The sequence below is a fragment of the Malaclemys terrapin genome, chromosome 1, assembly GCF_027887155.1.
Source record: "Malaclemys terrapin pileata isolate rMalTer1 chromosome 1, rMalTer1.hap1, whole genome shotgun sequence".
Lineage (NCBI taxonomy): Eukaryota > Metazoa > Chordata > Testudines > Emydidae > Malaclemys > Malaclemys terrapin.
Genome location: NC_071505.1, coordinates 178,693,205 through 178,717,351, shown reverse-complemented (window position 1 = coordinate 178,717,351; position 24,147 = coordinate 178,693,205). Strand labels below are relative to the sequence as shown.

The 24,147-nt window shown below is 38.4% G+C and overlaps 1 long non-coding RNA gene across 6 annotated transcripts in view; it reads right to left on the bottom strand.

Annotated features, from left to right (window-relative positions):
* LOC128847700 (uncharacterized) overlaps window positions 1–24,147 on the bottom strand; it is a 394,963-nt gene that overhangs the window by 71,679 nt on the left and 299,137 nt on the right. For all 6 annotated transcript variants that reach the window (XR_008446936.1, XR_008446940.1, XR_008446939.1 and 3 more), the window contains one exon: window positions 6,416–6,466. This is a non-coding gene — a long non-coding RNA (uncharacterized LOC128847700). The remainder of the gene's footprint in view (window positions 1–6,415; window positions 6,467–24,147) is intronic.

Genomic DNA, 24,147 nt, shown 5'->3' with positions numbered 1-24,147 from the left:
GGTTGGGACATCAATCTTTTAAAAACAAAAAACAGCTTAAAGTACTCAGAGTGGGAGGATAAGGCTCTTGCCTATTCCCATCATTAGTGTGCCGCAAAAGGCATTCTACCCTCCCCCACTCTCTGTAGCATTGTTAAGGGAGGTGGACTCCCTCTTCTGCGCGCGCACACACACGCACACACACACACACACACACACAATGATTTTGGGCCTCTCTCCTCAATCATTTTTCCCTTCTCATGTTATGAAGTAAGCGTTTCTTCTTTGGATTTCATGCATCTTCCCCCCTCCCTGGAGTTATCATTCAGAAATATCCTGATATTTTTGAGGCTGTAGCCCTTTTAAAATTCATCTACTGATATTCAGTAAGCCAAGGAAGAACCTACTACATCCCTGTTTGAGAATATTAGGGGGTGGTCTGAGTATATTTGATGAATACTGGCAACATCTGGCAACCCCTACTCAAAACCTTATGGTAATCCAGTCTCCATATATTAAGATATACCATAAATATATGAATCATTTGTTCTCTGTGAAGAAGTCTTTTTCTTGATTCTACAACCATCATGAGTTAATAGAATCTCCAAACTTTACAACATATTGCTGTCTGAAGACAGAATTGGCACACAAACCTCTCTAATTTAACTTCTTAAATTTATTATAGCTAGCGGTGGTTCCAGCAAGCTAGTTTTACAAATAGATGGAAAATATTTTAACTCATTACTGTTAGCAAAGTTACTCGCACTTTTCTTTCTACAGTTCTATTTTCCTTGTTATTTGGGTAGCTGTTGTATTGCAACTGATCAGAAAACAAACCTGTCAATATTGAGTGTATTTTAAAATCTTCCCAGAGAGTTTTGGGAGACTACAAACACTGGTGAGAAATGTCTTTTGACCATAAGTTTGAGACAATTTAGGAACTATTGTTGTTGCTTCATATTATGAAAATTAAATGAGTGACTTTATGAATCTCTAAGAAAGCCAGAGTAAAAGTGTATTACGGGATACATTAATAAAATATTTTTGAAGATATTAATTTAATCTACAAAATATGGGATCTGATATATCTAGATTAAATTTTCTTTTAGATATTGAAATCTACTCAAAGCTAAGCATATGTTCCTCCTCTGAACATATGACAGATTTTTTGTGCAATACAGATTTTAAGGTATTCTAAAACAATAAACAAGTTAGTATCTTTTCTACTTATACATGCTGAAACAATGCCAAAGCCACAAAACTTATGGTTGTATATCACTAATATGAGGCTTGTATTTCATTTTCTTCTGCTCACATAATTTTTATTGCATGCTGCTGTATTGTTGAATATAGAAATAAAATTTTTAGATGTACAGTGTCCTATTGTTAGAAAATCATGCCAAATCTCTATATAAATAATTGTAAAAGTCTGCACTCCTGTAAATCAGGAAGGTATTTCCCCCTTATCAGTGGTTCAGTCTATTTCAGGTGACCAATCATTATAAATTTCATTTGACTTTTGCTCTAGGTAACAACAGAATATGGGATGAGGAGCTGTAGATATAGTAAGGAATATATAATTACCTCTGATACCTGTAAGCTACTGGGACTCGAATAGTGAAGATATCAGATGGCAATTTTTTTCTCCCCAAACATGTTAATAGATTGACAAAAATAAAATTTCCAGTCTGATTTCAATACAATGAGAAGAAAACCAGTAAGCATACTTTTAAAGACAACATTTAGTGATCTTTATATATGCAACTATTGTTAAATTTTACATACTGTACAACCAAGCCCAAGCTTTCAAAAACTATTATCTGGAATCCCAAAATCATGAGATTGCCTTAAAAATCATGAGATTTTAAAAATAATAAAATGTTTGGTTCCTTTTATTTGCCTTCTGGTTTTTGACTCTCAGGATTCACATTTTCAAGATTTTCTCTGCAAACATGAAGGCTAGACATTTTCATTTTAAACACTGAAAGCTGAGAGGCTCACTGAATCATGTGACTCCAAGAGCTGGGGCTTTAAGAAAAATACCAAATATTGCAAGACTTGTGATAAAACTGTGTGCGCTGGCAACACTGCTAAGGCCCTGATCCTGCAAAGAGCCTCTTGGGTTTGGTACGAGCCTTGCTGAAGTCAATTGGGCTCTGCCTGGACACAAGGGCCCATCTGTATGATTTCGGTTATAGCACTGGGGCCTAAATATGTTAACAGTTGAAACTATGAACTTCATACACCCAGAATATAGATAGAATATTTTAAAATATGCTATTTGATTAGTTAGTTGGAGGCTCTGTGAGATGGCTATATTTGTATAAGTTTATGGGTGCAGTACACAGAGTAGATCAGGGATCGGCAACGTGTGGCAGTGGGAGCCGCGATCGGCTGAATGTGCAGATGTGGCAAGTAAACAAACTGGCCCGGCCCGCCAGGAGGCTTACCCTGGCGGGACGCATGACAAACATTGCCGATCCTGCAGTAGATGCTGACTACATATCTCACACATTCAGAAGAAAATCATTGTAATGTTTATATTTCATTTTTAATATGTCTCAATAATTTAAAATTGGTTAAAAGCCCAGTTAGTGACACCAAAGTGCTACATGGAAGACATGGGTTCAATTTTTAACGTGGGATCTTAAAATGGACTGTTCTCCATATCAGCTAATCAGGGCAGAATTCCCAACTCTGATCTGCACTGTGGACACCTGTTAAACATTCTGCCTTTGGTCCACATATGAAGCTCCCAATGCTACCAATGAGAGTTCGGCATACAGCAAAAAGGGTGGAGTGCTCGATCTTGCACTATTGAAATCAATGGGAGTTTTGCTCTTGAGTTGTATGGGAGCAGGATCAAACCCAGAATATGCAAAAAGGATGTGCCTTTAAAATAAGAACATAGGAATCACCATACTGAATCAGAACCAAGGTCCATCTAGTCCAGTATCCTATCTTTGACAGTAGTCGGAATTAGATGTGTCAGAAGAGACTTACGTTATGCATAGGTCTCGTGCTAGCTCTCTGCACAGAAGTGAATTTTGCTGTGGCTTGAGCAATTCTTGGTTTGCAACATATTTGTGAGCAGTTCATTGAGTGTATTCCATATTTGAACTGCGAGGATAATCCGTTACATCACATGGCATTGCTTCTGTTTCCTCAGTGGATGAGCACAACTCTTATAAGTAGGTTTCTTTTGTGAAAATTGAGCATAAAATTTTTATTTTCCAATAATGTTCTAAAAATGTGATTAACTTACCCTGTTTCTGTCATTAAACTCAGTAGCTAAAATAGTCACAGGATGCCATCATGAGGGGGAGGGGTGAAATAAATTTGTTTACAAATTCAGACTGTTAAATGAATTTATTTATAAATACAAGGGATTTTTATGCCACTGTTGACACAGCTGTACCTCTGACAGATATTTTTAAGTATGTTTTTCCAAAATAGATAATTGAAGCTTTCACTATTCCATTTAGTCCCCAGATTCACTCCTCATAATGAAGATAAAGTGCATCCAGCACTAGTACAGCAATGGATAAAAAGCAGATTTAAAAAATGACTATTTCATATTTTCAAACAGATCTCTGAATCGGAGACTGCAAATTGTACATGTGCATCCATACACAGATTGCATGTTATAGATCAGTGATACTCAGACCTCAGTGGTTCAGGAGCCAAATTAGCTATCACAATTACCTAAAAGAGCCCCAGTAGTGTGAATTTATTGTTTCATTTACTCTCTCTCTCTATATATAGATAGATAGATAGATATCAGGATGCTCTTACTATGTTATTTACTTATATATAGATAGATAGATTTATATATATATATATATATATATATATATATATATATATAGTAAATAACATAGCAAAGGCATCCCGATTGGTTAATAACTTAGACTGATGAATAATTAAATCACACAGTGTTTTGATATCATGTGCTGGGAGAGACATTAAAGAGCAACTTGCGGCTCGCAAGCCTCAATAGGAGTATCAATGTTCTAGATAAAGCACACATTTTTACCTGTGTTCACATATAGAACTGGATATACGGGACACTCATAACAGTTTAGAAGTCTGTAAAAATATGTTCCTCAAAATGTAACATTCAGGGTTTTTTTGAAGAGGTAATTCCTGAATATCCATATTTGTAGAAAACTCTACTTCATTGTTATCCTGTATTGTGGTAGCAAGCAGAGGTCTCAATCAGCACTGGTGCCCTATTGTGCCCCCATTCTTATGTACAAACACATACAAAAGAATGGCGCTTGGCCCGAAGAGCTCCATAACCTGTACTGAATTCTGCTATTGTCTACTTGCTAATTATCATTCAAATTATTTATTTAAAGTATGCAGCAGATACATAGGAATCCCATGTATTCATTACAATGTGAAAACTATATACAAAACATATCAATCTCTTCCTGCCTATGCTACAGTAGTATTTATGGTAGCTGTTGGGTTTTGCTGCTTCCTGCTAAGGCCACAGACACTGAAGCTCTAAGAATGTACCTTCTTCTGGGACTCTCTGTGCATCTTATAGTCTAAACAGGCAGACAGTGCAAGTGCTTTGGGTTCAGGCACATGTTCTTAAAAAAGTGATTTGTTTGACTGACATGTTTTGCTTAGCAATTGGAGACATCTTTATGTAAGAGGAGTCAGGTTGGAACTTGAATAAAGTTTTCTTTTTTCCAGAGCTATGAAAGTGATATCATTAATGATATTTGTTAACTGTTGATACTTTGTTTGAGGGTGTACAAGACAGAAATAAAGGCATGGAGCAAGATTTTCAGACATAACTAGTGATTTTGGGTGCCCAACTTGAGGAACCTTGAAGGAGCCTGATTTTCAAAAAGTGCTGAGCCTCTACCTATGGAAAATCAGGCCTTTCCACCCAACCTATGAAAATTAGGTCCTTTCAAGGTGTCTCAAGCTGGGCACTCAAAGTCACTTGTCACTTTCCTAAATATTGGCCTCATTTCCTATCAGTGAGAGATTACAATCTGAAACACAAACAAAAACATTGCAGGAGAGCCGGGAAGATGATGACAACTGAGCTCTTTTTTGTTATCAAAGAAAGAAACTGGAATGGTAACAGTGGGTGGGTTTGCACTGTGAAAGAAGAGAGTGTTTGGAGAGACTTCAATGAAAGGCGGTTTACCTTTGGAGTATTGGGTTGGGAGGATGTTCTAGGTGTTGATGGCATCATGGAAGAAAGCATGAAGAAGAGAGTGAGAGAACTAAGGGAGGGATGAGGCTAACATTACTCGTGAGGTAGGATACAATATGAAACCAGAGAAGTGAAAGAACTAGGAGAATCTACATTAATTTGACTTCTCTTGTTTTGCGTGTCTGTAGTCATTTTACGTGTCTTTATGACCTGTTCTAATGTCCATTGAAATGGATGGAAAGGCTGCTATTGATTCAGTGGGCTTTGGATCAATCCCTATATGCATTCTGGAAGTAAAAATAGTCTGTGAAAAAAATATCTGTCTCTGTCCATTCATTTCTCTCCCAACAAACAAGTAACCTGCTTGAGATGTCCAGTGTTTTCTTGTGCTCTCGGAAGTTGAGGCAACATAAAAGTGACAGGACTTGTCAGCTACAGAAGGCAGGATTAAAACTATACTGCATGCATGCAATATGGTGCAAGTACATCACGAACACACACAACAATGGAAATCAAGTAATGAAAATCCTTTGCTGAAGCCAGAATCATTTAATACAACAGTGACTAGGCAAGCAGGAATTCAAGAGGTAAAAACTCTGAGCTCCAATATGAATCAACCTACCACTATAGGCAACCTAAAAGAGACTTAAGGAGTCGATGTTCTGCCCTGAGTCATTGCTACCTGGCTGCTTTTCACAACAAACAAAACAATTAATTTTAAATATTGATTTCAATTTAACAAATCTGTATTTATTATTTTGTAAAGACACTGCTGGTTGACCCTACATCCCACAGTTGCTATGCCATCCCCATGGTATTGAAATACTGCCTGTGAACTGTCAACAGGTAATACTGCTTGAGATGCTGATACACGAGTAGGAAAAGGCAGATTGACAGCAGCCATGATGAATGGGAGAACTTACCAAGGTTTGAAAAGCTATAAATACGAATACAAACTGTGGGGAAAATGAGACAACAGAAGTGCATGAGGGAAGAGAAAATGAATCAAGAAAAAGAATAAATACATATAAGAAGATTGGGAAAATAAACTCTGCTCCCACCCGGGAAATATTTCTTGAGATGTTTATTTTTTTTTTAACTGGGAACTGACAACATTGGCATTTTCAATATTTTTGCAATAGATTTGCTGATGTTTCTCTAAGAATACTATAGACGTTCCTTAGGAATTAATCCCTAAAGTCTTAAAAATATTTCCCATCAATAAACTAACTTCTTTATATATTTTTTTCTTACCTGTACAATTTATCATAGTGGGCAGACCTCTGAAGAATATACGATAACAAGCTGTAAAAGAAAAAAAAGTGTATTAAAATATAATCCATCTCTCACTTCCATAATTCTAATAGTAAATTAATAAACAACAACAAGAAGCTCCTATCATAAAAATTTTGAACAGTAAAAATATACTAACCCTGGTATATCTGAAAATCCATCAAATGCCTACCTCACCAGAAGTTAGGGCCCTGGATGACTGACAGGATTTATATTTACAACAACAACCACCACCACCACCATCCACAACCATCCATGATGTCCTATTGAGAAACTAATGATTGTAGTTACCAGTTGCCATGCTTATTCTTTTTGCAAAAATATATATAGCAGCAGCTCCCTTTATTCAAGTACAAAAAAGGCTCTAGAATAATTTTCCTTCTAACATTCCTAATATTCAGAGATTTTAACATCTGCTCGAAAATGTAAAACTTAAAATAGTTTGATGCTTTTTGAAATATTGGTTTCTTCGCTCTCTCTCACACACACGCACATTCTCTCTCTCTCTCTATATATATATATATATGAAAACACAAGTACAGGTTGCAAAGTCAAGCACTCAAAAGTTAAGCTATGCCTGAAGTATGCCTTAGTTGGACAAAGGTTGCCCTCTGCAACGTTAAATTGGGCCCCTTATGGATATGTATTATAATACAGTCTTTAATTACATGATCACATGCTATTTTCTCCCACAGGATCCCTGCTCATTTAATGTACAGGATAGACAGTGCTCAATTAACAAGCAACCATTCAATATTTTGTTTTATCCATATTGTTCAATGTGCCACCATAGGCCTTATTTACTGCACACTATTCAAACCCTGAATTTCCTCATGGACTTTTCTTTCAGAATGTGTCACAAACACTATTTATCTTCACAAATCCCCTGTGAGATAAGGGATTGATATTATAGCCATTTTCCAAATGGAGAGCTAAGGCACTGAACGTTGGAGGTCAAAGGTTTCTACCAATTTGAGACGATGGTTGCCAGTTGTGGTCGGATGTATTCCTGGAGGTTTCATCACATGACAATCTCAAATAAAAGATTAATCTTTAATTCCTGGAGACTCCAGGGCAATCCTGGAGGGTTGGCAACCATATTTGAGACACCTAGGCCCTGCTATACATTTTTTTATTTAGCATTATATAGTACTTTACATATTCAAGCACAGCTCCAACTGACTTCAGTTGCAGTTGTGAACGCTCAGCACTTCTGCAAATCAGGCCCCAGGGTATCAAGTTGGGCACCCAGAAAATGAGGACCACACAGTTAGTGACCACCTGTGAAAACTTTCATTTAAGTGATTTGTTTAACACTACACAGGAACTCTCTGGCAGAGGCAGGGATAGAATCCAATTCTCCAGGGTAGCATTCAATTGCCTTAACCACAAGTCCTTAATTTTCTCTTCCTGTAATCTCCTGACTTCTTCACTACGCACCTTCCAACAAATGTAACCAATGAAGCAGGTGTCCTACAGCCAACTGTTTCCTTCACTGCACAACACTCAGTCAACTCCAGATGAGATCTTATAATAGGAAGCATCGGGCAACCTTAATAATAAGCAGTACTAGTAGCCCTGCCAATAATACAGAAAGGGAACTCCTTACAATTATACTTTTGAAGGAAAGGAAACTGGTTTCAGTCATACTGTAGAGTATGTGCAAATGTATTCATACACACACCAGGTTACGATGCCTAGCATTATTTAAACAAACAAGAAACTGACTGCAGCCATGTGCACAATTTTGGAATGGACCAATAATCAGCCATGTGGATTTACAGAAACATATTACAAACAGTCAGATCAACCCATCTAACTTCAGCACCTAAAACACAAGCTGTTAATGGGACATATTCTCCTTTTCATTACACCAGTGTAGCTCTAACAAAATCACATGGCACTAACGTAACAGAAAAGATTTTGACCCATTATCTTATTTTTAGAACTGAGAATTGAGTCAAGCAGCCCTTGGGCAGAGACATACTCTTGCCATCTCCTCAGCTTCCTGTCTGAGATATTTTGCAGTTTCTCCTTTCCTTTTTCAGCAAGATTAATGATGGCAATTATTTTTTCTGTTCAAAACATAGTCCAAAATCTGGCAATTGAATTTGCACAGGTGGACCCCTAAATCTTCTCAGATTTTTTTGCAGGTGGAATTGTGTGCCTGCACAGACCAAGAAGCAGGAACACTTGTTACAACTAGCGTAATTTGTTCAAAGAAATCCAAGAGCAGAAACAAATTAAAACCTCAGCAAAGCAACAGTCCAATGAAAGGTCATATATGAGATATGAAGCTCCAAAATGAGAGGAGGTGAAAAAATCACCTACCACTGCCCAAAAATTCAATGATTACTTAAAAAACGATTCATCAATACCCAAAATATGTCTGTGAAAATATACAATCCAAAAGTGTATGCAAGAATATTAGTACAAAATGAGTTAGAATTTAACATGTGCATTTTCATGTTCAATATTCTAATTACCTTTAGGACTTTATTTTTTAAATTCAGGACCAAAGGCATCTTAATTACATTTTAGCCTTAAAAATGTAGTAGAAGTTTCCACTTTAGATGCTGCTTCTTCCCTAATACTTACTGAGACATACAAAAGCATACCAATAAATGGCTAAAAATGCAGAATTAGACCCACAATTATTTATAATGCTCCGGAAATGGGATGGGCACATAGTGACAATTTAAGCAGCCATAAATGTTCTCATCACTGAATTCACATAACTATCGTTATTAGCCTGAGCCTCTACTCTGTGAATATGTTAGTACCTGCCTTTTTCTTTCTTAGTTGTACAAAGTTATATACAAAACTTGATTCTGCTAGCAGTGGGTATTTTGACTTTGGTTTCAGTATGAATAGGACCAGGCCTTACATTTCCCCCATTCTTTCCATTACTCTCACTGATATAGCATTGACTCTTTGAGTCTATAAAAAAATGTTTACTGAAGGTGTTTCAGCAATGCCTCATTTAAATTCTTCTCACAAAAAATGTTTTCAGAACGTGCCTTGGGGCATTTAAATCTAAAATCCACAAGATTCTAACCATGTGGGTGAAAGCATATACTGTATCATAAAACCACCAGCTTGTAAGATTATGTAATGGATTTTATGGTTATCCTACTCTCTTGGAAGAGGCCTACAGTCTCAACATCATTGCTTAAGCATATATTTACGCAAAGATTGTTAATACTCTCATCTAACATTGCTAATAAAAGCCCCATACACATTCTACCTGGATATTGATATTGAGGGGGCAGGGGAAGGATAACGCAAAAACCATGGAAAAGAAAGATTAATAAGGATTGGATGAATAATAAAATCAAAGGTTGCACTATCTTTCTCCTCTAAGAATTCAGAACTTGCTTTACAGAATCCCTTTATTGGAAGTTTCAGACAAAAACAGAAGTGGAACAGGTCTCACAGCAATTAAGAAAACAAATCCAGAACGAAGAACACCATCCAACCATTAAGTCTTGCTGTATTTGGAAAAAGTCACCCAAATGCTTCTTGAATCCCTAGAAGCTCTTGGGAATGCCTGTCCCACCTCCTGAACATAATTGATTGTGTATATGCACAAGGAACAACAAATCTGAGTCTTTTTCAGTAATGATGGTTATAATATGTCTGTACATACAGTACAGCTGTTTAATAGGAACAAGATGGAGAGCTAATTCTTAAACAAATACCTGCATTTAAAGTATCCCTACAGAAATTCTGTTGAAAAAAATAGGAAACTTTTATTCTTTCATGCAAATTTGTCTTTCCGCTTCAAGGAATCCATCAGTTTGGAACAGAGGTTTTTTTGTTTTTTGTCTGCATAGTTATTGAAATTGAATTCCTTCAATGGAGGATTACCATCTTTTTAATAAGAGGCACAATTTTGGAATTCACCTTCAGGTTTGCACAGAATTTAAATTTCTATGCTTTAGGAATTCTACAGAGCTCTTCTTCTCAGAAGAATGGAGATTCACAATCAACAACGACCCCCATGAATTTCAGGATTGGGAAGGCTTTCTTCTCTTCACGCTTTCCCATTTTAAGGGAGGCCTTGGTACACTCACAGTATAATTCCCACAATCTAAAGGGCCTCTTTGACCTTGCTTATCAGTTTCTCCATAAATTCAAAAGCTGACCTCCTGGTTTGGAATCTGGCTCATACCATCAAGAGGAATTCAGAGTGGATGATATGAAAAGCAGGGAAGAAACTTTTTTTAATTTTAAGTTTGCTTGATGCTCCCACCTTGCCCGTTTTTTATCTTCCCTCTTCTTAGAAACATTCTCAGAGATGGATGTAGAGGACAAGAGATGCAGGAGCAGGATAATCCCTCCAATCCAAATCTCACTGGACAGGATAGCGATACAGATTTTTCAAGGGGCTTACAGAAAGGAGGAGAAAGGAAAATGTTTTAGGATCATGCTGTTCTTGGTTCTGGATTCAGACCCCTCATAAAAAAAATAGGAAGAGGACCAAAAAATGCCACCATGACTAAACAGCATAGTAAAAGAGGCAGTCAGAGGCAAAAAGGCATCCTTCAAAAAAAATCAAAAGTCACATTCTACTGAGTACAATAGAAAGGAGCATAAACTCTGGCAAGTCAAGTGTAAAAGTCTAATTAGTCAGGCCAAAAAAGAATTTGAAGATCAAGAAGGAAAAAGACTCAAAAACCAACAGCAAAAGAATTTGTAGGTACATCAGAAGGAGGAAGCCTGCCAAACAATCAGTAGGGCCACAGGATGATCAATGTGCTAAAGGAGCACTCAGGGAAGACAAGGCCATAGCGGAGAAGCTAAATTATTTCTTTGCATTGGTTTTAACTACGGAGGATGTAAGGGAGATTCCCACAGCTGAGCCATTCTTTTTAGGTGACAAATCTGTGGAACTGTCCCAGATTTAGGTGTCAATAGAGGACACTTTGGAACAAATTGATAAATTAAACATTAATAAGTCATCAGGACCAGATGGTATTCACCCAAGAGTTCTGAAGAAATTCAAATATGAAATCACAGAACTACTAACTGTGGCATGTAACCCATCATGTGAATCAACTTCTGGACCAGATGGCTGGAGCACAGCTAAGTGACATCAATTTTCAGAAAAGGCTCCAGAGGTGATTTTCACAATTACAGGCCGATAAGCCTAACTTCAGTACCAGACAAACTGGTTGAAACTGTAGTAAAGAACACAAGTATAAGACACATATATGAACATGATTTGCTGGTGAAGAGTCAACATGGCTTTTGTAAAAGGAAATCACACCTCACCAATCTATTAGAATTCTTTGAGAGGGTCAACAAACATGTGGTCTCTCATCAAAGGCTCTTAAGCAAAGTAAGCAGTCCTAGGATAAGAGGGAAGGATCTATTACACTGCTCTACAGTCACTGAGAACGAAAATGATGCTTAAAATTGTTGATTAGCTCTAGTTTTCAAGATAGGCTATTGGGTCAGTATATACGACCCTTGACTTGGGAATGGCAGAGGATATAAAGGGAAGGGATCTCAGTTTAAACCAGAAATGACTAAAATACATCTTGACTGGATCTATGAATAAAGCTATGACTGGGTTTGGACAGTACTTGCTTTTTAGGCAAAACAATGAATGATGCAATCTGAAGCTGGTGTTGCGTCATACATGATCTGAATTGCATCATGTTATTCCTAGAAGTCATGGATGATGCAATCATAATGAAGCTTACATCACTCTGCTGAACAAATTGCCCTATATCAGCTCTAGAAATCATACAGTGTCGTGCTCTCTTATTTGTCAGTGTTTGATTTTGCAAAGGGACACATTTCTGTTTAGCCAAAGTGAGCAGAGATGCCTCGTACTTGTGTGAACAGTGCAGATAACTTCTGCTATGTTTGTGGTGAAGTGACTTTTGCATCACAAAAGCGCAGTATAACCACTATGGTTAAGAAAGCCTATCACCTTTATTTTGGCTGCAAAATTGGAGATCAGGACAAGAGGTGGGCCCCACACATATGCTGCAACATACTTGTGCAACAAATCTTCGCCAGTGGTAGAACAGGAAAAGGAAATCTATGCCTTTTGCAGTGCCAATGATTTGGAGAGAGCCAACAGATCATACCAGCAATTGTTACTTCTGCATGGTGCCTCTAGTTGGGAAAGGTGTGTCAAAGAAGAAAAAGTGGACTGTGCATTATCCAAACATTCCATCAGCTATACGCCCAGTACCCCACGGAGAAGGACTGTCTGTTCCTGATGCACCTCATTCTCACTTGAGTCAACGAGGAAGAGGATGAAACTTCTGGTCCTGAACCATCAATGTCACAGGACCCACATTTTCTCCCATCCTCCTGCTCTGAACCACACCTCAGAACACAAGGTGAACTGAATGACCTTGTCAGGGATTTGGAACTACCCAAGAGTAAGGCAGAGCTGTTGGGCTCAAGACTACAGCAGGGGAATCTCCTGGCAAGTGATGTTAGGGTTTCCATGTTCCATGACCGTCAAAAGGATCTTGTCCCATTCTTCTTCATGGAAGGTGATCTTGTAGCCTGCAACAACATCGATGGTGTGATGGCAGTCCTTAACATCGTTCACGATCCAGATGAGTGGAAACTGTTCATTGATTCATTGAAGACGAGTCTTAAAGCTGTTTTACTGCATAATGGCAATTCCAGTTGGTCATGCAGTCCATATGAAGGAAACCTATGACAACATGAAACAACTTTTGAGGTGCATAAACTATGACCAACATCAATGGCAGCTTTCTGGCGATTTGAAGGTTGTTGCTCTCTTGCTTGGTCTGCAGACTGGATACACAAAGTACTGCTGTTTTCTCTGCGAATGGGATAGTTGTGCAAGAGATTCCCACTACATCAAGAAATATTGGCCACTCCGACAGTCATTGGAGCCTGGGAGGAAAAGTGTTCAGCATCCACCACTTGTTGAATCAAGGAAGATTTTGTTACCACCCTTACACATCAAGCTGGGTCTGATGAAGAACTTTGTCAAGGCCATTGACAAAACACAAACAGCTTTCAAGTACCTCCGTGGAAAATTTCCAAGGTTAAATGAAGCTAAGATAAAGGAAGGTGTCTTTGTTGGTCCTCAGATTCGTGAACTTCTTCGAGATGATGCATTTGACCATGCACTGCGTGGCAAGGAAAAGACGGCATGGAAAGCCTTCCAGTTAGTGGCAATAAATTTTCTCAGAAACAACAAGGCAGACAACTACAGGTTGTTGGTGGAAAACCTCCTCAAGGCATACAAAAGCCTTGGTTGCAATATGTTACTAAAGATACATTTTTTGCACTCTCATCTAGAATTTTTCCAACGAACTGCGGAGCAGTGAGCGACGAGCACGGCGAGCGATTTCACCAGGACATTGCAACAATGGAGAAATGCCATCAGGGCAAATGGAGCCTATCAATGCTTGCAGACTATTGCTGGACAGTGACAAGAGATGCTCCATTTAATGAATACAAGAGACGAGCCAAGAAGCGCCGAGTAGACACTGAATAGGATTAAACTATGTACATAATAGTTTTTTGCCTTTTGTTTCATAATAAATTTTATTTATATAACCCTTTTGATGATTTTTAAAGTGTTACATAAACAGGACAGGTGAAATATTATCATGTAAAGCAACCATAAACACACGAAAAGACCTAGGTTTACAATTTATGATTAAAACTCTATCTACACAATATACATAGACATAAAATGTAAAAACTTAAATATCTTAGAAACAGTAGCCAATCAGTTGTTTTAATTGTCATATTTGAATTCAGCACATCAAAATACATAATAAATAGCACATTTTATCTCTGAAGCAGACGACTACTCAAAAATTGTAGACCAGTGTTATGGATGAGTACTGGTTAAAAGACTAGAAACAAAGGGGTTGGAATAATTGGTCAGTGTTCAGAAGGGAAAGAGGTAAATAGTGGTGGCCTGCAGGGATCTGTACTGGGACCAGTGCTTTCTACACATTCATAAATGATCTAGAAAAAGGATGGCAAAATTTTCAGATGATACAAAATTACTCAATATAGTTAAGACCAATACTGAGTGTGAAGAATTACAAAGGGATCTCAGAAAACTGGGTGACTGGGCAACAAAATGGCAGATGAAATTCAAAGTTGATAAATGCAAAGTAATGCATTTTGGAAAACATAATTCCAATTATACATACAAAAGAATGGGATCTAAATTAGCTGCTATCACTCATGGAAGAGATCCTTGGAGTCACTGGGGATAGTTCTCTGAAAACATCTGCTCAATGTTCCGCAGAAGTAAAAAAAGCTAACAGAATGTTAGGAACCAATAGGATAGGGAAAGCTAAGGGACAGAAAATATCATAATGCCAGTATATAAATCTATGGTATGCTCACACCTTGAGTACTGCATTCAATTCCAGTGCCCCCATCTCAAAAAAAGATGCATTAGAAATAAAAAGAGTACAGAGAAGGGCAATGAAAATGATTAAGGGTATGGAACAGCTTCTGTGTGAAGAGAGAATAAAAAGACTGGGAGTGTTCAGTTTAGAAAAGAGATTACTCAGGGGGGATATAATACAGGTCTATACAATCATGAAAGATGTGGAGAAAGTAAATAAAGTGTAATTTACCCCTTCACATAACACAAGAACCAGGGGTCACCCAATGAAATTAATAGGCAGCAGGTTCAAAACAAACAAAAGGAAGTGCTTCTTTAAAGAGCACACAGTCAACCTGTGGAACTTGTTACCAGATGTTGTGAAGGCCAAAAATATAACTGGGTTCAAAAAAGAACTAAATAAGTTCATGGAGGACAGGTCCATCAATGACTATTAGCCAAGATGATCAGGGATGCAATCCCATGCTCTGGGTGTTCCTAAATCTCTTACTGTCCAATGCTGGGACTGAATGACAGGGGTTGGATCACTTGAGAATTGCCCTGTCCTATTCATTCCCTTTGAAGCATCTAGTATTGGCCACTGTCAGAAGACAGAAAACATCAGGGATCGGCAACCTTTGCCACGAGGCTCCCCAGGGTAAGCACCCTGGCGAGCCAGGCAGGTTTGTTTACCTGCCATGTCTGCAGGTTCGGCTGATTGCAGCTCCCACTGGCCGCGGTTTGCCATCCCAGGCCAATGGGGGCTGCGGGAAGAGGTGTGGGCTGAGGGATGTGCTAGCCACCGCTTCCCGCCGCCTCCATTGGCCTGGAGTGGCAAACCGCGGCCAGCGGGAGTCCTGATCGGCTGAACCTGCGGATGCAGCAGGTAAACAAACCAGCCCGGCCCGCCAGGGTGCTTACCCTGGCGAGCTGCGTGTCAAATGTTGCTGATCCCTGGAATACATGGACCATTGGTTTGACTCAATATGGAGATTCTGATGTTCTTATCATTGAGAGTCTCTCTTCTAATTAGTGTCCTCTGTGGGGCAGAAATAATGCCAAAAGACGAAAAGGGTGTCTGGGATATTTTCTGATTGTCAAAGGGGAGTGAGGTATGCAACAGTACCAGTATCAGGAGGACATTCTAGCTGGTTGCGTATACAGCCCTCATCATCATAGCAAGAGGCCTTTGCCAATACGGAGGGACATGCCCCAGGAGGTCTGTAAGAAGAAAGTGGGAGAGTACCTCCTTCAGCCAGGATCCGGCCACATGACCCACTATTTACCATGTTGCTGTTTCCTGTAGTCAGAAAGGAGGATTGCTGCGTTCCAAACAGTAGGCACCTCACATGTGTGCTGTCCGTAGTTGCTGTGAAGTATGGTGTGAGGCCACTTTGGCACTGGAAGTAGTGCTGATCAAAGTGGGAACAGTGAAACGTGCTTCCTCCATTCTTCAGTTAAGCACAGTTGTATAGTATTGCTCTGAAGTGGTGGGGAAGTATTCCATGTTCACTGCTGAGGCCTGATATACTGAGAGGCTCTGCAGGATATGGGAGCTCTTCCCTGTGATTACTGGGAAACAGTGTTATTGGGTTTCAGGGCCCAGCCGCTTAAACAAGCTCCCTGGAACCCCATGATTTCCAGGGAAGGGCATAGAAGCGACGATATTGTTGCTAGGCCCAAGAAAACTAGATGGCCTAGAGAGAGCAGCCATAGAATATTCAATAAGTTCCCTCCATCAGATGGAGGCAGAACACTATGGCAGAGCTTTGTGGTTTTTACAGGAAGGCCTGGGGCAACAAAAATTTCAGCAGAGCTGCTTCTACGTGTGCAAAACTCTTTTCCAGAACGATGGATTCCTGTGTATGAGAAATGCTTGTAGTGGGCCTCCCTCCTGATCTTTTGGGAGCCAGATATCATCAGCATTATTTTCTTCTAGGAGCTTGGCATTAAGGTTCTTCACTGGCAGAATTCAACAGTGAGTGACCCCCATTTGACAAAGTGACAAGAGGAATTAGCCACAATGGAATGATTTAATTAACCTGGTGATCTAATACTGTCTCACACCTTCTTGGTGCTAGCCAGCATGCCCTTGGATAGACCATCTAGTATCATCTCACTATGTGACCCTGCCATCCCCCTCTTCTGCCTCACAGGATATTAGCTGTATTCATACTGGAGGACCAACACACAGAAAACGTGCCATTAGACATATCACTCTAATTTATATCATGTGACGTCTGAAAATGCAGAATTTCAATCCTAACAGTCTTTAAAGAATCAATTTCCACTATGATAAATACTGCAGTTTGGCTCTCTGGGGCTGTTTTAATATGCAGAACAGAGAGGAGTCTAGATTGCTACAAATTTTTTATTCTGTGTTCAAATTAATCTAATTTTGATAAAGAGTATCTCCACTAACGAATATAGGAAACAAAAATAGTTTCAGACAGAGGTTCTGGAGCATGAAAGTGTGGACCAATAAATATAAAAATAGGAAGGGTTCCTCAAATTCAGAACAGAGAGGAAATAATCTAAGGTGCTGTGGTCCTTATGGTAACATAATAATAACCATTTTTCAGTATTATTTTGTCTTTGAAAAAATACAAGCATATCATTTAATGGGAAATTTATATAAAATATTCCATCTACAGTTTCTGTACTTGAGTTCTGGTTTTGCTTCAGATAACTAGACAGCAGTACCTCACTATTTGCTGTATTCAATATACACAGTACAGGGAAGTGTTTGCAACACAGCAAATAGTGAGTATAGGTTATTACAGGGATTACATAAAATACTAAGATAGTCTTCTCTGGTTCTCAAAAGCAAAGTTTTTTTATTGTACATCAGAGTGTGTCTATAAAGCAGATTTAGGTAACTACAGTAAATATTGGAGATGCCATCAATCATCAGATAACCTTTCCCATATACATTTTTCTTGTCGCCAGTTACAAAAACATTGGAGCAATATACATAAAGGTCTTTCCACAGTTGTGAATACCAAGTTCTGTCCTTCTCCAAATGCTGGGAACTAGCAATGAATTAAATCTTTCAGCAAACACCAAGAAACAGGTACTGAAATGTCTATTACTAGCACAAAGCATATACTCCGAAAAGGTAAATCTAACACAGCTCCAGTTTATACGGAATGATTGAAACAATAGTAAAACATAGCTTGGATGGAGAAAACTATATTGGCAATAAAATGGGGAAAAATACACTAACATGTTGTGTCACTTGGATGTATTAATAAAGTTGTAACATAACATGTTTATGTGTGATGTGCATTTTAAATTGCATTACTAACTACACTGATCTGTTAGTTATGCATTTGCTCTATCCTGTGACAACACTTTTTTAAAATAGTAACTAATAAATAAAATAAAATAAAAAAAACAATAATAAAGCAAACTGAGAAGCTAAAAACATAAATTAATAGACTTGCATATTTGCATTCCTTTGTCCTGAGGTCAGTCATAATGATTGTTGTATTCATTTGAATATCTTGGTCATTGTATTGTTGTTTGCGTAGGCATTTTTTCTTGGAAACAAAATAAATATAGAATTTTAAAAGGAAAGTATTTAAATGGATAGCACTGTAAAAACAACTAAATATCCTTACGTGCGTAAGGGTTGCCAGCACAATGCCCCTGCACCACTTAAGCCCTCGTAGGAGGTACATATACCTTGTGCATGCTTTCCGAATGGAGTCAATTTCACCAAAAGAACATTCCATGGGTACATTATTCTCTGTTTACTATAGCAAGTAATATTCATAACAAATGTGCAAATACTTGCTTTATCAGTCTTACAGGGAGTCTGACTTCTTTGCATTCTGCATAAATTTCAGTATTGTATGATATCATTTATTTGACAATTTCTGTAATTATTATGCAGCTAAAGTTAGTTGACCATTGTATCACATGGTCTGAACATTTTCAATTTCAATGGAACATAGAGTGCTAATTTAAATCAATACCATGTTGTCTTTTTTTCAAATACAAAATGATATCAAAATGTACAAATGTTTGGGGGGGATGAAAGGGAGAGACAACTATAAGTAGAAAAGGAAGAGCCATTTTGTCCATTGAACCTCTTGGTTTTAAAATAAATTATGTTTTGCATACATCTTTTTCATATTCCATTTCTGTGGTGCGCTTAATATAATGTATGAAAGAATTAACACTGGAGGTTCTGTTTGGCAGAGAAAATGATCCAAATTATGTGAACCTCTCATATCTGCAAAGCTGAGCTGGAAATTTTGGGGAAAAAAGCTTTTCTGATATTTTTGTGCATTTGTGATAAGTGTAGGAACTTACATACTATCAGAACTGCCTCTCTCTCATTCTCATTTTTTAAATTATTTTTTCCCCACTTCAGCCGAAGAGAAACAGAGGTGAAAAGAAAATGTTGATACATTTTCTTTTTAAAAATTACTTGAACTTTTTCAAGCATCACAAAGGATTAGAAAGTGCTGCTGAGGGCTCACTCAAGGTTTATGCAACACATCAGTCCCACTTCAGCCTTCAAACTAGGGGTGAAGTGGAACTCAAGTGCTGCATAAAGCCCTGTGTGGGCCCTTTTCACATGGGTGAATTTGGCCCTATTAGATGCAGATCTGCAGGATGATGAAATATCATAAGCAATGCCATACGACAATCAAAATGAAGTGTCTAGATTACATTAATTGTTTCCAGGAACCTGTTGCTCACAAGGACAAGGATTTTTAAGCATTTTTCCCCTAAAGCACTGAAAACAGGCCGAACTGCCATGTAATAATTACTGAAGGCAAGCTTCCACCATTTAATCACAGCTCATAAAAGTGGAGGAGGGAAGAAAGAACTGCATTGCCTTAAGAAGTGCACCAGAAGACGTTTCCAAAACACCTCCTAGAACTCACACATACATAAGGGACTTGCACCTACAACATATTGTAGCTTGCTCCCTGAAGAAGCAGACACGTGGGAGTATAGGAGCAGACTTACCGGCTCACCTCTTAACTACCATGGGGGGTGGAACATCCCCTTCAGCACATAGACTGAAGTGCTGCCTGACCCTTACATGGGCTGCGTAAAGTAGGGAAAGGCTTCTAACATCCTTCCTCCCTTCCCCATCACTGTACACCCTGTATAGTGTTAGTGGCCAGGCATAATCTGGTACTTTGTCCTCAGTTTGGCTAAGTGATAGTGACAGCTGCTTAATTAAATGGAGGTTTCTATTGTCTAGGCTGGATAACTTTATTCCACAAAATAATCTTTAGCTGACAGCTTTGTTGTTTATAACAATTACCTTACCATGACTGCCATTCCTAATATGACCTATAATATATTCCGGGGCATTAAAACTAGTATGCACTATGTCAGCTGCATTATATGAAATCTACTTGACATTTTGTAAAAAGTGCTGTTGAGTACTAAGCATCAAACTAGGAATAATGTGCTTAATTCTGTTCTCAGTTACACCAGTGTAAATGCAGAATGACTCCATTAAATGACTTAAATAAGCAAAATTTGGCTCACTATGTTGTAACTTTATTTATATTTTTTTATTTATTTGTTATTTATTTTTATATTTATATTTATTTATACACACACACACATATATATATATACATACACACAGTATATACATGCAGTGTGCATTGCACTGTTTATCTAGTAAAATAGCTTGTTTAAGTTTTTGGCACTGTTTCACTTAAGCGTTGTAACTTGTCTTCTAACGTATTTTTTAATGACACCACATGAATAGAAAGCTGCTTTTCAAAGAACTGTAAAGCCACAAGTTACATAACAAGATAACGGATGGCTGCAAAGTGGAAACAGTCTTAAGTCATATTTATAATAAGTATAATTAGCACAATAGAAATGAATCAAATAACATTTCCATGCATCTTTAAAATGTACCAGATGTTTTATGCTTTCAAAACTTCATTTCTATTTACTCAACTTCCTGTTAACAAACCTTGTGCTGCTAAGGTACCTAGAGCTGCCGGCCAATGCTGAACTGTTGTTTCTTTAAAAGTTAGGCTAAACAGGAAACAGAATTTCATCTTCTCATTGCAGCAGATAGAAAGCTGAATTTGCAGTTCAAGAAACTCAGCTCACAAATCTATCCTAACCTAACCTACCACTCTACAGGTGAGATGAAATGGAATAGCATGTCATTCTTATTCCCTTTATGAATCTATAACTTTAGTGAGCCAAAAATATCTAATCTCAAAACATAGTCAAAAATCCAAATTCTGCACTTTTTAAAGTCATTCTTCTATGAATATTTCAGCCTTCATTTCCAGTCTCACACTCACTGTTTTTACCCCTGCTCCTCAAGATTGGCCTGTCTTTCCTCTCACAAGTTTTTTGCATCCTCTCTCTGATAAGTCTTCCTCTGAGTTCATCCTCACTGGTGTGAGTTCAGCATGTCTGTTGACCTCCATTACCTTGATCATCTTTCCTCTAACAGCATATTCATTCTCCAAAGGCTTGCCCAACCTGCTACCTCTCTTACTGCTCTCTAACTATCCTTTTCTCTATTCTAGAGAGTCATGATCTTACCTACACTACTGTTGCACACAACTGTTCACCACTTCCCTTCTCTGAAAACTGCCCTAGTCTCACTGCTCTCATAAGCAACTTGGCTTTATTAGATGCACCAGCCAGATTTTTACTCCTGGGGCCTCATACAAAACCCAGTGAAGTCAACAGAAGTGTTTCCACTAACTTCAATGGGCTTCAGATCTGGGACTCTCTGCTGACCCCTAGCCCCTTCCATCCTCAAGCCCAGTACCAATACCTACAATGCTGTCCTGCCCTCTGTTTCTAACATATCACAAGCTCTATTCTATTTCTTGCTTCACTGTTTCCGCTTTTTGCAGATTATCTATGAGCTGATGCTATAAATAGAGGGATATATTCCATCTTGATGTTCATTACAATATCGAGAATTCATATACGTTACTATACAGGAATGCTTTCTGGACTGCAAAGTCTCATTTCTTCTGATTTTCTCTTCTATACTATTTTCTTCTCCATCCACCCAGTTTGCCTTCTATTCCTCCCAGCCTTCTCCTAGTCAGGTGCAAGAAATTTGCATCTTCTTAACAATCTAAGACTGTCCAAATTTGCAGCAATATCTATTCCAACTCCAACAACTGTCCCCATTAACCCACACTAACACATTCTCCCCTTCTTCAGCAACCCACTTGGAGATTTTTAATCTAATCCAATCCATTAAGAAAAATATCTTCCAGTTCTGACACTCACGCCTTCTCACTCCTCCTATTGTTTCTTTCCGTCTTTGACGGTCTCACTTCTGCCACTGTCAACAATTCCCCTGCTTCTGGTAACGTCCCTTTTTACAAAGCTCTCCCTTGAGTTTGCTGTTCAGTTGCTCTCTCTTTAATTTCCTCTTTCTCAGCAGAGCACTTGAGAAGGTAACTTTCTCTCATCCCCAGCCACCTCTCGCAGACGAGTATTTCAACCAGATTCCATCTGGGTTTAGCTCTGGCCATTGCATGAACATCACCGTCATCAATGTATCAAGATCTTTCTTCTGCTGAAGCCTCCTTTTCCAAGTTTAGAACACTCTGAACCCCTCTATTCTCCTACATCCACACCTTACTACATAGGAATCTCTAGTTCCCTTCATTAATGATTTTGCTTAATCACTGCCAAGCTTCTCCTTGGCATGAAAATATTTTTCTGTGGTGTCCTACAAAGCTCAGTTCTCATGCCTTTGCTCTTTTCTACCAACTTTCACCTTGTCAGTCTCTTATCTTTATTTTTTAATTCTTACCACAAATGTTACCGATACTCAACCGAGAACACCTTTTTTATACCTCTTAACCACCAATTAATATAATCTTTTAATACTCCTTTTAATAACTCCTCATTGATCCCCCCACTGCGTGCCTTGATTAAATGCTGTATTCATCTTGCCATTCTTTAACTAAAATGTTTCAAATACATAAGTATTTATCTTTGGCAAGAGGAGCATCAAACAGCACCATTGTCTCTGCTTCCTTTTCTTAATATAGGCTTCCCATTTGTCTCCCATACTATGCACTTGACATGAGTATTGACCATAAACTCTCCTTCTCCTTACATATTTTATTTGTGAAGAAGGGCATGTTTGTGGTTAAGGAACAGGACTGGGACTTGGAAGATGAGTTATATTTCCAATTCTGACACAGGTCTCCTGTGTGACTAGAGAAAACTTTATTTGATTACTTGTTAAACAAATCAAAAATTCAGATTTATTTATTTTCTTACAATATGCTTTGTTAAGATTGATATTTTTTTCAAATATTTTCACTTTTTTATATTAATGGATCAATAAAATAACTCAGAAACTGATTTATAACAGTAGCCTTGGAATTGGGCATTCTGAGTGTCAAAAAGAGTTATTATAATGAAGGTAAATGTAAGATTATGTGAATATCATCAACAGAATAATATTTATTTTAGAACTGGGTCCAAAAGCTGGTTAAATAGATCTTTTGAACCATTCTTAGTATTGTTACTGTGAAAATAAGATTAGTCTTATTTTATATAGATATAAACAAAGCCATTAGGCCAAACATTTTTTTAAAATGTCCTCTAGTTATGAGTGCCCAATGTGAGATATGAAGCTGGATATCCGAACTCTTGAAAATGACACTTTTTTCAAATTGGACATTCAAAAATGGAGGTACGCAAAAATAACAAACATAGTTCTGATGTGAGGAATCAGTGTCCATGAAAAAGAGGGATTGTCTTCCCAACCTTCACCCAAAAGGAGAACCACTTTGATGGGACCCTACACATTTTATAGTTTATATGTTAAAGAAGTAAGAGCTGTATCCAGGGCCAACGGGGGGTGGGGTGGGAAAGCCGGTACAAATTACTGGGGTGCGGCGGTCCGGAAGGGGGTCTGGGGCCCGGCTTCCCCCCTTTGTCGGCCCAGGTTAGCCAGTCCACTCTTGCTGGGGGGCCCAAAAAAAATTTTTCACCGGGGCCCGAACCCACTCTCGGCGGTCCTGGCTGTATCCACAGGGAAGGAATGGAATGCCAAGGCAGATTCACTTGGGCCTTTTGGGCCAGACTGTAATTAACACACAGGCTTAAGTTGAGGGTGGGGTAGAGCCAACCAACCCTAGTGAGATTTTGGTGAGGCACTGAACCTCAGTATAGGCACAGCTTGGTGCCATGGATAGGACACTGAGTCAGTAGACCTTGACTTTTTCCTCATCTGTAAAATGGACATCATAATGCATTGTAAAATGCTTTGAGGTCAAGGGATGAAAAGTGGTGTGCATTATTAAGAAACTCTCCAGAGTGCAGGGGCTTCACACACCTC